Here is a 14789-nt window from a genome sequence, read left to right as displayed (position 1 = left end):
CTGCTATAAACATTGATGTAGGAGAAAAATCTTTTCCACACACACTTCAGATAGAGCTCTAATCTGCATAATAATTTTGATATATCTGTTTTAACACCAGTTTTTGAGCTTCATAGGGGCAATACTTATATCTTGTTTATCTGAATCCTCACAGTAACCAGAATAATTTAAGGTTTTCAATTAGTGAATCTAGAGGGAACTAAAACCACAATTCAATTTACAAAGAGGTTACTGCAATTCTATGAAGTTGTATTTTTGTCCTTGGGACCTAACAGGGCAGTCCTATTCTATCCATTAGGCATCCCCATGTTTGTTGGAGACAAAAACATTTTTGATATGTGTTTGTGTGTGTGGTTGACATGGGAGTGAGCATCCATTGGGAATCCTCAGGCTGTTGGAGACAAAAACTTTTCTGGTATGCATGTGTGTGTGTGGTTGATGTAGGTGTGAGTGTGTAAATGAAAGAAATGTAGGGAAAAGCATGAGAGAATAATAATTAGGAAATGATTATTCTGATAGTTCGGGACTGGTGGTCAAAAGCATTTAGCTTTCAATGACTAAAAACCTCTGAACTAGTGTGTGAGAAAGGTAGTTTACTCATGTAACCCATGTGCAGTAACTTTCTTCAATACAAAGAGGTAAAAAACTACATATGCTACAATACACAACAGTCTGCATTTTCTATTAATATCCCGTTGAAATAATTTTACTGGAGAATAATCTAGCAAACCAAAAACGTTAGCAGTGATAGAGTTGTGTAGCAAAAGAATAAATATAATTATCCTAAATGTTTCTGGAGTATTAGTTTCCTCATTAAAGTTAGGTTTTGTCCTTTCAACTTGTAAACACATTGTAGAGTTTTTTCTTTCACCTCCCTTTTATTTTAAATGAAATATTCTCAGAAGCATGTTTTATAGCTTTTATTTCTACTTCAAGTACTTCTGAGATTATTTGCATTTTTTGAAATGCAGACTCTGGATTAGATAGTTTCTAACATTTCAGAAAATAGTTTCGATGAAATGGTATTCTACCATCTATTGCTGCCTTTAGATTTTATTTTAGAGAATCAAAATAAATATTTGAAGACAGAAAATAATTATATCTTTCTTCCATTTTCCTTTGAAAACAATATAATCATACAGAATAGACTTTAAGAAATGTCTAAATGTAGCTGAATATTGATGAGCTAGCTTACTTTATGAGTCCAGAGTTCTATGAGTCTAAGAAAAAAGTGATAATTACCCAAATTTCTCAATATTGTTCCTTGACTAAACAAGTTTATTTCAATTTAAGTATGCAATTTGTTGAAAGAGATCTTGTAAATTGAATAAATATTTCTGCATAACAGAGACCAGTGCCTGTTACTTAGAGAAAAGCTAAGGGGAAAAGTCATTATCAAACAATAATCTGCACACTAGAAAATTTCTTCCTCTTAAAAAAGTATTGAAGAAATATTTTTCATATCTTTCCTAGAAACTGAAGTATAGAAAATATTCTCTTTTTTTCCCCCCCTAGAGAGTATAGAAAATATTCAATTTTTTTCCTGGAAAGAATCAATGAATTTGCTGTTCCTGAGTGCTTGGGAACAGATTTTATGTTTCTCATTGTTTAAAGATTCACTCTGATGCTCTCTATGCCTAAGAGCTGCAGTGACCTGTCCCAGCCTGTTCACTGCGGGCTACTGGGTCTCCCCGCCCAAGCCTGTCAGAACCAGGTGAAGCCACGGCTAAGGATGTGGTGCCTTTGGGTGACCTCCCAACGCTGTGGTGGCCCCTAGGGGTTTCAAGGGCCCCTGAAGGCCCATGGACAACGGAAAGCTCAGCCACAGTTAGACCCCGGGCCTGGGTAACAGCTCCTTGCTGGTGGAGGTTTGATGAGAACTCATTTAGTCCTGACAAGGACAAGCCAAGGTCATAATGGTCCTGGAAGGTAGCAAAGCCCCGGACAATAAGGATGGAATGGAAGCTGTCAACCTGAGGTTGGTCTTGGTTCTACCCAACAGAGAAATGGTCGAGGAGCCCACTGCAGCTGGCCAACTAGAAGTGCCCATTGTGGAAGACCTGTGTATAACATGAAAAAGCTGGTCTCAACTTCACCCCCAGCCTTTTAGACGAAAACTTTTGCTGCATCTGGACAATTTAGATGTAAAGGGGTTGCCGAGATGAAGTTCTTAGATCTTCTCACGTGAAGGATCAAGACATGGATGAACCACGAGATAGATCAATGTAGGCACAGAAGCATCCAACACAGCATCAGGTTTAGAAGAAAAGCGTCAGAGGAGGAGGATGGAGCAAAAGAGGCTTAATGACACTGAAAATAACCAACATGTTCCTACTAGTGATTGTGCAAAAAAAGATCTAGTGCATAAATACATAACAAGGTTGGAGGATGAAGTCGCTCTGCTGAGAGTGGACATAGGCACGGTAAGATGTCAGAGCCAGAATATGGAAATGAACTGTCTTGAGAATATTGAAATTGTAAAAGGAAAGAGTGATGACCTTCCAAGGACAATCAAGTGAAGGAGGAAAGCTTCCAGGGTAATGAACAGTTGAATGATCTGAAAGCTGAGATTACAATACTGATGTTTGAACTGGAGAAACTAGAACGGACTCAGGCAAGACTGGAAACAGAACTCAGCCATTCTGTGCCAGGTTGGATCTTGCTCCATCCCATCATTATGAAATTCAGACACCAGGAAGAGACCTGGAATTCACTCTCCAGGGAACAAGAGATGAGTACTTTAGTTCAGAGGCCAAGATGAATTTTGCCATATGTAAACCTCAAAGTTAATAGTGACATTATTTCCCAACAACATTCTAAGACTAAAAATCGATAGCCTAGAAAATCACCATAGCAGTCAGGGACACAAAGGAAGTCTCAGTCAGAGGGAAAATTTAGTGTTTCCTTCCTCATCCCTGCAGCCTGCAAGAAGAGCTTGAAGGACTACCTGGCCCAGATGGAGGGCAGCGGACAAAAGCTTAACTAGAACACCAGAAGAAGTTACTACAGAATTCGAACCTGGAGCCGCTAGAACTCTACACCAAAATCTACTAATAGGTCAAGCCCAGATTTCCTTATAGAAGCACAAGAATATGCAGAGATTTTAGAGAAAATATATGATCTGAAAGATAATATTTTACTTATTGAATTGTTGACATAACTGTTTCCCATTAAATGCATGATATGAATATTTTATTGAAGAAAACTATGTTTATATCATATAGGTAAGATTAATATTCATAAATTATATGCAATTAAAAAAAAAAACTGTTTTCCTCCATTTTTTCATACCAGTAAAAAGTTCCTTTAGTTTGTGGAAGCCAGAAGGTTGTCAACTTTTTCTTTCTAAACGTTCTTCTCCATCCCCCATACACCAGCAAGAGTCAATCTGGCTCACTGTAACTTCTGAAAGGTCTTCATTTCCATTCACTTTTCTCATCACACCTATGTAGTCCGAGTCGCATCATCGCAGTCCTGAATGACCGAAACAGACCTCTAACTGCTCTCCCTACACTTATTGTTCTCTACAACGGGAGAGTGTTGTTATTTTTTTGTTTTTTAAGTATTTCACCTTTGCTGAAATCCCTTCACTTTCTTTCATGTTATTCTGGGATTAAATTCAAAGTCCTTATCACAGCTACCTGATCCCTTTCCCCTTCCCTTTGTCCAAGTCTCCTTTGCCTGGACACCTGGATCCTCTGCTTCTCTTTCTACCCAAGCTTTCAGTCTTATGCTATCAATATAACTCAACTTCCTTAGAATGTCAGTATTTGCTTCTTATATGTTAATTATTCAGAAAGAGCATTTCTTCCGTGAAGCATATACAAGCACCAGCTTGAACTAAGATATTTATGTTCACCTTTCAAACATGCAAAATGCTTCAATATTCATTAGGGTCTTGATATATTTTATTTGTTTATGTTTGTATTTCACTTGTTCTTGGTTGACACACAAACATCGACCTACTCAGTTAATATACAGATCTGAAAAGCATAGCCTCTGCTATAAGAGGTATTTCATGCCAACCTGTTGAGATACCATTTGAATTCCCTAATATGTCCTCTAAGTACTTCTATTATTTAAACTGCACTAAGACATGAGAGTTATTTTCTACTGCTTTTTAAGTAGATAATCCACCATTCACATACAGACATGTGATTATTACGTTTATGAGATATAAAAGGAAAATTTCTCCTAAAATAAATATCTTGGTTAAGAATTAAATTTTGTCACAAAATACACTTTAAAACTTTGACACTTTTCATAAAGTAAAATAAAGACTATTTGATACATTCACATAAGTGGATTTTGAATCCATTTTTAAGTAAAATTATTAGTAAAGTTATTAAAATATATTTTCCCATTAAAATAGAGATGCTTAACTAATAGAAATATGAAAAGCTTTGCTTTTCTTTTCTGTAAATCTAACATTCTTTGCAGTTCTTGCAATCTCCCTGTGTTTTAACAACAGGGCTTAACAACAAAAGATTAAGGACTAGTCTGTAGTGATAAAAATCCACTACTTCAAGCATATTTATTGCTCTGTGGTTTTGTCTCATTCTGTCTTGGTAGAATTTTACGTTTCCTTCAATGTGGAAGACACCCATGTTCAGTGACTGAGTCCCTTTCTCATTTCAGTACACAGACTCAGTGCCCTAAATCCTAACTCAGCCTAGTGTTTGTTTCTTCCAGATCCAGACTTCCCCTCCCCGCCTCTGAGTCCCATGACTGTCCATGCTTCATGCATCCGGGATTCAGCACGCTCATCCTGGCTCTCTCCCTTGCGCTCCCCTTCCAGAAAGCAGCCGCCCTCCAGTCTCCCACTCACTTTCAAAACTCCTCTGTCCTCAAACCTCCCCTGCCTGTGTCTATTGCTCCCTTTCTTAAAGTTTGCATTTTATCAACATAGAAAGGTAACTGTGTTTTGAACATTTCTGTGGAGGTTCTATATGATTTGATGTTCTGTCTTCCTAATTAAAAAATTTTTTGAAAACAGAGTTGCACTAACGATCCCTAAACTTCCAATTAATTAAGCATAACCTTTACTCAGGAAGCATTCAGAGGAAATGCAGAGTGAGACACACTAACAATAGAGATTTTAGTTTCTAGATTGTTAAGGCAGATTAAGGGGAAATTTCCTTGAATGTTTTAATGATGTTGTAGAATTACAAAAGCAAATTATGCTGCGTCTTTTTGCTGTTGTATTTTCATTTTAATCAGATAGAAGGCATCTGTCTCAAGCATAGATGTAGATCTAAGCAGGACTTTGTCAGCTATTATGTTAACTCAAATGATTTTCCCTTTTGTGAAAGTGATTCAGTGAGGTTTATAAATAACTTCCTGTTGAAAAAAGATTAAAAACAAGAATCAAATTCATCTGAAAAAATACATAGCTGCTCACTAGCCCTTTAAAATTTTGGGGTTATATTAGGTGTGTGTGTGTGTGTGTGTGTGTGTGTGTGTGTGTGTGTGGTTTCCTAAGCCAGCATCCCTTGAATATAATGTATTCTATTTCATTCCAAGTGATTAACATTCTCTTGTAAATCTTTCTGTGGTTCCAAACTTCAATCTTCAATGAAAAAGATCATCATATAAGCTAAATTATACATCAAAAAACAATAAGTAGTAAACTATAGTAATTTTAAGATTTTAAAGTGCCTATAATTATTTTCCTTTGTCTAATTCTTAAGGCGCTTATGTGATATAAAAGCAAAATTAAAGACACAAACTGGCAAATTCATGGGAAATGACGTATTCTGATGACTACTTTATTAAAACATACACACAGTAATGTCTTCTCATTTCTGCATGACATTAAAGTAGAATAAAGATAAATACTTCTTATATTTTGAAACCTGCATTTATGTATTCAGTCAACAAACGCTTATTGAATGTATACTGTGTCCCGAGCACATCATTCTAAGGGCTGAAGGTGCACCAGAGAATAAAGAGATGTGAATGTTCGCCCTGAAGGAGCTTCCACTGTGATTGCCTGTGAAATCTGACTGAGAAATTCAAATAAGTATTAGAGAAGAAAGTTTTCCAAAGACTCACTTTTATCTAGTTAGCTAGAAGTTCACACTCTTAGATGAAACAAAACTTATATTATGAATGAAATGAATTATTTTGTACATGTTGGAAAAATAGAATTGCATAAACTATAACACAAACTAACCCTATTTTTGGAGTTTAATACTCCTGGTTACCATTCCACATATAAATATTTACACAGCCAACTCTACTTCCTTTATGGAAAATGAAGGGATTGGGGGCAGAAAGTCAACTGAACTTTCTAAATGTCCTCCAAGTGTGTTATTGAGACAGGAAGGCTGGCTGCCTCCACCCACCCATGGCAGCCTGTTCAAAGTGCAGCTCTGCAAAAATTTAAGTCCTTGCAAACTCCAAACACACAGGTTGGCTTTAGTCCTTGAATTAAATGCCTTTATTAATGTCATTGCAGAAGAGGTTGAGGGAATAAAATTAATAGTAAATGTAGAACTTCTTGTTTCATAATTATGTTTTTTCTTAAAGCACACAATTAATTTTGAAACCACAAGGCTAGCTACCTCTGAAAACTAATAGCATGAGTTTCAGAAAGTGTATCATTGTATGTCTTGTCAGATGAATGAAAGAAGATAAAGGGAAGATGAAAAATGTGTTTTCTACATAAACAAAACAATATTCATCTATATGCTGTACTCTAATGATGTTAAACCAAGTATTTTCTCCTGTTAAGGAGCATTTTTAAACCCAGAAAAGTTATCAAAAAAATCAAACAATGGAATTATTTAAGACTGAATATTCTTGTATTATGTAACAAAAAGGGAAATAGTGCATACATAGCATAATATAAGCATATTATTACCATGAATTAGTAGCACATCAGTTAACAGTGGGATTTACACAAGAGTGTCTGAGTCGCCATCACTAGATGTGTGACATTGTTACATTTCTATGGACTCTTACTAGATGAAAATGTTATCAATCTCATCTTATCCTAATTTTCTCAACTTTAGTGTTATACAAACAGGAAATCAGTTTTCAGATATGTCTTTTGGACAAAACGTGATGCTGGTGTAGTGCATAAACTACTTCTTATAACAATGAGATGCAAATGTTGATCTTGCTGGAAGTGTTTCATTTATAAGATTTTTTAAATCTTAAGAAAGATATCTTAAGAAAACACAAATATTAGAACGTTTTTCAACAATTTTGCTATAAACATGATTAGAACTTTTTCCTGGTGTTAGTCCCTGTCCATATGTTCCCCATTTTAGTCAAAGTGAATTATTTATTTAGACTCACGATCCTCAGTTTCCAATCATCTCTATAAGTGTTGAGGTTCTTGATTTGTGAATTTTAGCATAGGAAAAGACAGCACTAAAAAAGAAAACCAATTTAACTATAAAGCAGAATTCTTAACACAATTGCTAATTGATCTGGAATCAGTTTTCGTTTGTGAGCTTTTATTTTGGCATAATTGTTTATTTCCTTAGTAATAAAAACTAAAGGAATGGGATTTAAAATGTCAAAATAACAGGAAGTGAATAAGCAGTGTTTATATTTCTCAAAAGATCATCAGACTTTCCAGTCCCTGAAATAGAAAATGAAACCCATGTGTAAGGAAAGCTGCAGAGTCAGAGACCAGATTAAACTCCTAGGTTGCTGGAAACTTTGTGTTCACCTAACCGCCCAGTCTGAATATTTTCTTCTCATCAAGTCTTTCACAAGTAATCCCTCTAATGCCTCAATTTAAAAATCTTCCTCCAAAACTCTTTTTTACTATTTTTTCCTTAAAGATCTCTGTCTCCTCAGATTTATACATTTCATTTAATTTTAATTTACACATGAAAAAAAAGAATAAACACTAAGAATTTTGTGGATTCTTAGAATTGGGTTTATTATTTTCATCATTGCCTGCTTTCACACCCATTAGACTTGCCTAAATTTTTAAATTTCTTAAACAACAAGCAGAGAATATATTGGCTTAGTTATATATGTAGGTCACCAGCATTTATATACTTCTCAGTGTCAAGATGATGTAAGTATGCAAACACAACAACATCATAAGGTAGAGCAAAAGCCAGAGGGTACTGGGCTAGATTTGGGGAACCCAGATAAAGTCTCATCCTTAATAAAGCCATAAACTTTATGTATTCATTTACAATAGTGGAGATAAGATATGGTCTGTGGTTGCCCTGAGAGTGTTTTGTGACTGTATAGCATGGAGTATGAGCCACAGATCATCCAGCATAGCACCTAGTTGGTCTCCCTGCAAATGAGGGCAATCTGAGTGGAAATGATCTATAAGTATGAATTAGACAGGGTACAGAAAATGAAAATATAAAGTATCTCTCTAAGAACTATACATTGCTTACATTTTAAATGATAATGATTTCATAAATTGAATTTACTAAAATACATTAGATCGATTTCATTTATTTGTCTTTTAACTTTTTAGCTACTTTACATTGGAAATCATGCTTGAATTATATTTCTATTGGACAGCGCAGTTCTAGAGCATCCAAAAAATTTCAAAATGTTTCTTTTTCAAGGAGAATTTTACAGAAATAGAAAACTATGTTTTGATTTCTTTAAAGCATGTTCAGTATGTTTTGGCAATGTTTCTGTTCCAATCATGTAGAATTTTCCTATATATATTTCAAATTAAGGTGATGGTTCATAACATTATTGGCAACTATATTCTTGAAAAATGCATTCTATTGATAATGAAACTATACACCTAAGTGTCTATGATTGTCATTCAAATATAAGTGGACAGGACACTTTATTCCCTGCCATATGGCTACATAATGAAATTGTCACATCACAACTAAACAGACATCATTCAAAAAATTAAACACATCTGCTCAACAGTTCAATCTAAACTTTGAGAAATACCACCAGTTAGACAGTATGCAAAAAATGATGACTGATTTAAAAATATGTATAATTGTTAAAATATCTGCTGTATTGGAAATTGAAGGTCAAGAATCATATTACCAATTTATTCTCCCTGAAGAGCATCATTTTTAAACCTAATGTTATTTCACTTTTAGCTAAAACTTTGGCAAAGAATAAACATCTAGAGAAATTGTGGACTATTTGTTAGATGTGAAAAATTCGGCCTCGATCTCATCCCTGCCTCAAGATTGTTCTTTAATACAGATTGTATTAATCAGGACATGAGGCCAACAGAAAAGAGGCAAGTGGAAAATTCAATCAAGATAACAGCACCTTGGCCCGGGAACAGGTATTAAAATTTATCTAGTGAAACCAATTGTGTTACTTAATTGCTTAAGTAGCGGAGGAGTTGAAGCATTTTCCGGGACAAAAATCTTCATGTCCGAAACATTTCCACATGTAGTACCCTTATAACTAATATTCTCACCCCGAAATCCCTAATAATTCCCATAACCTCCCTTACCTCTCCACTGGCTGCTTATACACCCTAAACGCCTTTCTGCACTAGCATTTCTTCCCAAATCAATGCCAAACACCTCTTATTACCGCCTCCCTTCATCCTTGTAACTGTCCTTTTTGACCCAGTTTTGACTCTGTCAATCAACTCTATTGCCTTTTCTCTGTTTCTCACTTCACATTTCCCGAGCTCCCCTCCCTACTCTGCACTCTATTTCTGACAGGCAAGCCTCCTCCTGACATTCTCTTCGCTACACTGGCTTAGAAAACCCTAACTGGTCAAGCCGTCTATCTCCCTGCTCCACTTGTGCCCCTGAGCCCCTGCTCCTATTGGAGAAATCTTGGTCCTCACTCAGGGGCCAGCCCACTTCTCTGTAATTTTATAATAAAAATCTTTAATACAAATATTTTGCTCTCTCTATTCTCTTAAAGTCATTCTGTCAGTTTCAACCCTAACTTCAAGTAAAAAACAGAGGATGTATTACATCACTAAATCTGATTAATGGTTAATTCCAGAACTGAAATTCCTGTTTTATTTGAACAATCAGTAGCATTTTGTGTGATTGGTATTTCCATCTCTCGAGAATCCCTTACTTGCTTGGCTTAAATCAACCCAGATAATATTTAAGTACGTAATAATATTAATAATTTCCTCAAAGTTAGAATTTCAATTAAATGGTTAGTTTATTTCCTCCAATACCATGTCCAGTTTTCCTTTCTGTAATCAAGGTCTCAAGTTCATATTTGATCACCGTTGAGCTTCTATGGTCAGGGCACTGAGAACTTGATACCAGGAATGAAAATCATTCTGTGGAACATAATCTTGGAACGCAACCTAAATCTATTTATTTAAAATAGAAAGTCATGAGGTCAGAAACCAGATCATTGCATTTCAAATATCCTCCTCTGTTTCAGTGCATGGAAAAATACTATGTTCCTCCTGTGATGCTTAATTACATGATTCTCTTCTTATAAAGTAAGAGATGCTATGTTTATAATTGATAGCATAGAAACCATCATATGTGCATATATTGGTATATGTGTATATAAATCTTCAAATAAACTTCATTATCAAGCATAAGCTGCAGGGTTTTTTTTTTTTTCCTACTTCATTCAAAGCATAGAACACAAAGGAAGAAAATGAATGTGAATTCAGATACTAGTCCTATTTTACTTCAAGAAGAAATAAAAGATATTTAAAGTTTGTGTAGATGGGGGAAAGTTGCTGATAAATAGGTTCTACTGAGTTTTTACTGTGGATATACTGAATTCTATATTATCCATTTGTAACATAAATTTTACTTACACTCTTCACTTGTTGAGATAAAACTGAAATAGATAGGGTGATTTCCTTTGAAAAAAAAATCACATCTTTCCATAGTTTTAAGAGGGTGTGGTCATTAAGTATTCAATGACATCAAACATTGAAAAGAAATCAAGGAGAGCTAACCTGCTCCCAATAACATTCCCAAGCACTTGAAGTATTTCTATTGTGTACAATATTCACTGAAAATCAGGATGAAATTTCCTCTGAAAAATCAAAAGATATCTTTTCTTTAATATACTCAAAAAATAAGAGAGAAAAGTGTTGAATAGGAGACAAACCAATTCAAATGTAAAAGCTGCTCCTTATTTTTTCTCTTCAAGCATTTACTTGTATTTGTCTTTAATACATCTCTTCCACAGATCCAAATATTTATTAGCCTTTCATTTGTTATCTCCCATGAACCAGGCACTACGCTTGATGTAAATGACAAATATGAACTCACTCACACACACACTGAAACCTATTGCCTTTTCCTTCAAGTGATCCATATTTCTTACTTAGAAAAATATCATAAAACACTAGGAACACAGATCCACATTGTCAGAAACATCACATTAACAATTACTGCTCCTTATATGCATTATTGATTCCTGTTCTCTACTGCCAAGGAAAAGAGTAGAACACTTGATAGAATTGTGATTGGTGGGATATATGGAATATTGGAGTTGATCTTTGGATTGTTGTCTCACTTCCTCCTCTTTACACCTTATTACTTCAATGCCCATTTCAAAGCACTCTGCTTAACTTCTACCAGATTTACATTCCTAAAATACCAGCGCAGCACTGTGGAAATAGGTCTGGAGTCAGAAAGACATTGCTTGGAATCCTGGCTCACTACATCCGTGGCTTCAAGTAAATGATTTGACATTTCTGAACACCAGATTTCTTCATGTGTAAATGAAGATAATGTGTAAAATGAAGTCAGTTTATTGCACAGCTATCAGAATTGGAGACATGTATGTCAATCACGTTGCACACAAGAAACACCATCTGTGTTGGCAGGATACTCCAGCCAGCGTGACGATGACGTAAGGAGGTACGTACGCCGTCTCTTCTCAGAAACTTGCCATCACCCTCTTTGTATGATACATAAAATTTGTAAAGATTTGTGAATTTTAAGATTTCCACGAACATTTCCAGCTCTACCTCTGGAGCATACTGTCTGCTCCTCACACAGAGCATCTTCCACGCTCTAAGCGCTCAGATTCCTCCCCACTATTCTTCCACGAATTCCTGCCCTTTAAGCTGACTGTTCCACAAAGTAAGACTCCTTCTCTTGTTTTCAGCAACTACCCAAGTTTCACTAACTTTTCAATATTCAGCTCGGAAAGTTGAACTTCTTTCAAGTCTCATGAATTCCTCTAATCAAACATCTCTGCTAAAAAGAAAATTTTTAAGATTTTGACAGAACTCAGCTTACTTGTAATATCAACACAAAAATATGATACTTTTTCAAATAAATGTGACCTGAGACTATTTTTCATACATTTAAGAATCATAGTCACTATCTTTGTGCCTCTGAGAATTAGCTAATATACATTAATGAGAGGTATTACCCACTACATGAGGCAAGAAGCTCTGTTCCCCTGGGATGAGGCAACTATTGAACCCAATGAATATGCAGAATGCAAAAGAGAGACAAGGAAATAACAGTATTTCACAAGAAAACTATTTTTAAAGTTTTTGAAAAATAAAGCAATTCACATAAACTATCTCTAGATGTTTAAGTCCATATTGCAAAATGACACAAAACCTACAAATACCAACTTGTCAAATACCTTTCCAACTTACTATTTCACAAAAATATGGAAAAAAATAGAATTCAAGAATATTTAATGTGTACATAAGGATATTTATGGACAACAAAAAGGTTATAAAAACAGAAAAACTGATACTGATGTAAATAAGATTATAAAGAGATATCGTTATATAGTTTGATGCTGTATATTATTTAAATATTTCTAATTGTATTTTTTATTTTAAGAATATCTTCCTCATATTTATGTTCAACTGATTTACCCACTGGGCGATTATTTGATAATTTATCTTTTGCAGAAAACATAAGCAAATTCTTCCCAATTGATTATAGAGATTTTTTTATTTAGCCCTGCAATTTATTCCTATATAATTGAACATCAATTTCTTTTTTTTTTTTCTTAAGTACAAAGTTTTATGATTTTTGTTCTGTGTCCCTATCACTTCCACACTATATAGGTAACATATAAAAGTCAGTATTAGTGCTAAACATAAAGTACACTTTTCTGTTAAGGATGATAAGAATTTAGCATGAAGATTTACAAAATGAAGAGAGTATAGACTTTGCATGACAATTTCACTGTTTTTACTACAAGAATACAGATTACTTCAAGCACATTCATTTATATTCACATGGAACTAGAAAATAAGGATTCAAGATCAACCTATTCTATGACTGTCTAAAATTGGAGTCGAAATTCTTACCTGAGGTTTGTTTAGTATACAGTTGTTGCTTTTTTGTTTTGTTTTGTTTTTTTGTTTTTTTTTTTAAGACAGAAAATGCATGAAGATGTCAGGATAGATAAAACCCACAGTGGAAAAGCAGAAGGGAAGTGAAGAAATCAACGGCACTTTAAAAAGAACACCCCAATTCTGCTTCCAGATCTACAGTAGTTTTCCTCTACATCTTGTAAGAACTGTCTTTTCCTTTGCTCTGAGAAGGCTCTGCTTAGCAGGAAAGTATGAAAATTAAATAGAAAACCACAAGGTTATGAAATGCTCTTACCCTCTGGGCTTGCAGGGCTGCGCTAGCCTCTCAGTTGCAGACACATGTGTAAACAACAGAATTTCCTGCATCCTTTTCTCATCTGAGCAGCTCCGGGGTCCTGGCCAACAAGATTATTCCAGTATTAAGGACACCCCACGCTAACTCCAAAAGGATTCCCATTGGTTGTGAAATTTTATCAAAACCAATACCACAACACCCTCTTTGGATCACAAGTAAGCTAACCAAAATAAAATAATTTTAATGTTCTCAAAGTATTAAGTGTTGTTATCCCAAGCTTTCCAGAGAGTCCATTTGAAATTATGTTCTGTGAGCAGAAAAGGAAGAAAATGCCCACCCCCTCTTCTACACATTTATTTAGTATTTAATAATAATAACTTCTAAAAATGGAAAAACCTAAAGCTAAAATGGCAAAATAAAAACTATGAAATCCCCTATCTGGAAAATAGTTAAAGGAAAATTCTACTGCAGATCATAGAACAATGGAAAATATCATTTGTTCAATTTGGTTTGCATTAAGTTGCCAAAAAGAAAAAAGAAATCATATTTAATAAAATACTTGAGGATACAACTCATAATACAAAAACTATATGTCAATCCTTTGATCTTAGTCATATTGGCAGGGAATGTGACCTGTAGTCTCCAGGAGAGCTCTCTGGCCCCTTCCCGGAGGGGAAGGAGAGGCTTTCCAGTGACATGACTCAGCTGTCAGGAAGTGTTCTGATGAGGGTGCTGGCAAAAGAGCCTTCCTGACTGACGTAGCACACAATTCTCAAAGGAAAAGAGAGAAGGGCAGAGGAGACACAATCAGTACGCTCCTCCTGAGTGACACCAAGACACCTTCCGAAATGAGGAAGTAAACATCAGGTAAATGATTTTATTCTTCCACCTTTAAATTCAGTGAATTATTCTTAGCTGAATATCAGTTTTATCATTTATTTCGACTTAACAGCTTCCTTTCCTTCTCATTGCCTGATTCCATGGAAATGTGACCATTCTCCCTATAAAGTCAACTAACCCTTTTTAGCTATCTTGCTCCATCACAATTCCCTGTGTCTTTGAACGTTTCCTCTCCCTGGACTTTTCCCGTGGGATGTTAAACACCATAAATTCCTCAGGCAATTCACTTGTGCCAATAATTTCAATTTCTATCCAGTCATTTTCATTTGCAGGTACTTTTCTTCTCTCCTTCATGGTCAAATGATTTGAAGAGCTCTCCCTAGCTAATAACCCCATTTAATCTCGATTCACCTCCTTGAATGCATCAAAACAAAATCACAA

At 35.1% G+C, this 14789-nt stretch overlaps 1 protein-coding gene across 1 annotated transcript in view; it reads right to left on the bottom strand.

Moving 5' to 3' along the window:
- The window catches only part of CCDC102B (coiled-coil domain containing 102B), a gene marked incomplete at its 3' end in the record, with an annotated part of 142637 nt that extends 128974 nt beyond the window's left edge, over positions 1-13663 (bottom strand). The window contains exon 1 of the mRNA XM_079108399.1: positions 13509-13663. The remainder of the gene's footprint in view (positions 1-13508) is intronic.
- Positions 13664-14789: the final 1126 nt, after the last annotated feature.

The sequence above is a fragment of the Sciurus vulgaris genome (genome assembly GCF_902686455.1).
Source record: "Sciurus vulgaris genome assembly, chromosome: 13".
Classification (NCBI taxonomy): Eukaryota; Metazoa; Chordata; class Mammalia; order Rodentia; family Sciuridae; genus Sciurus; species Sciurus vulgaris.
This window is presented reverse-complemented; position numbering and strand designations above follow the sequence as displayed.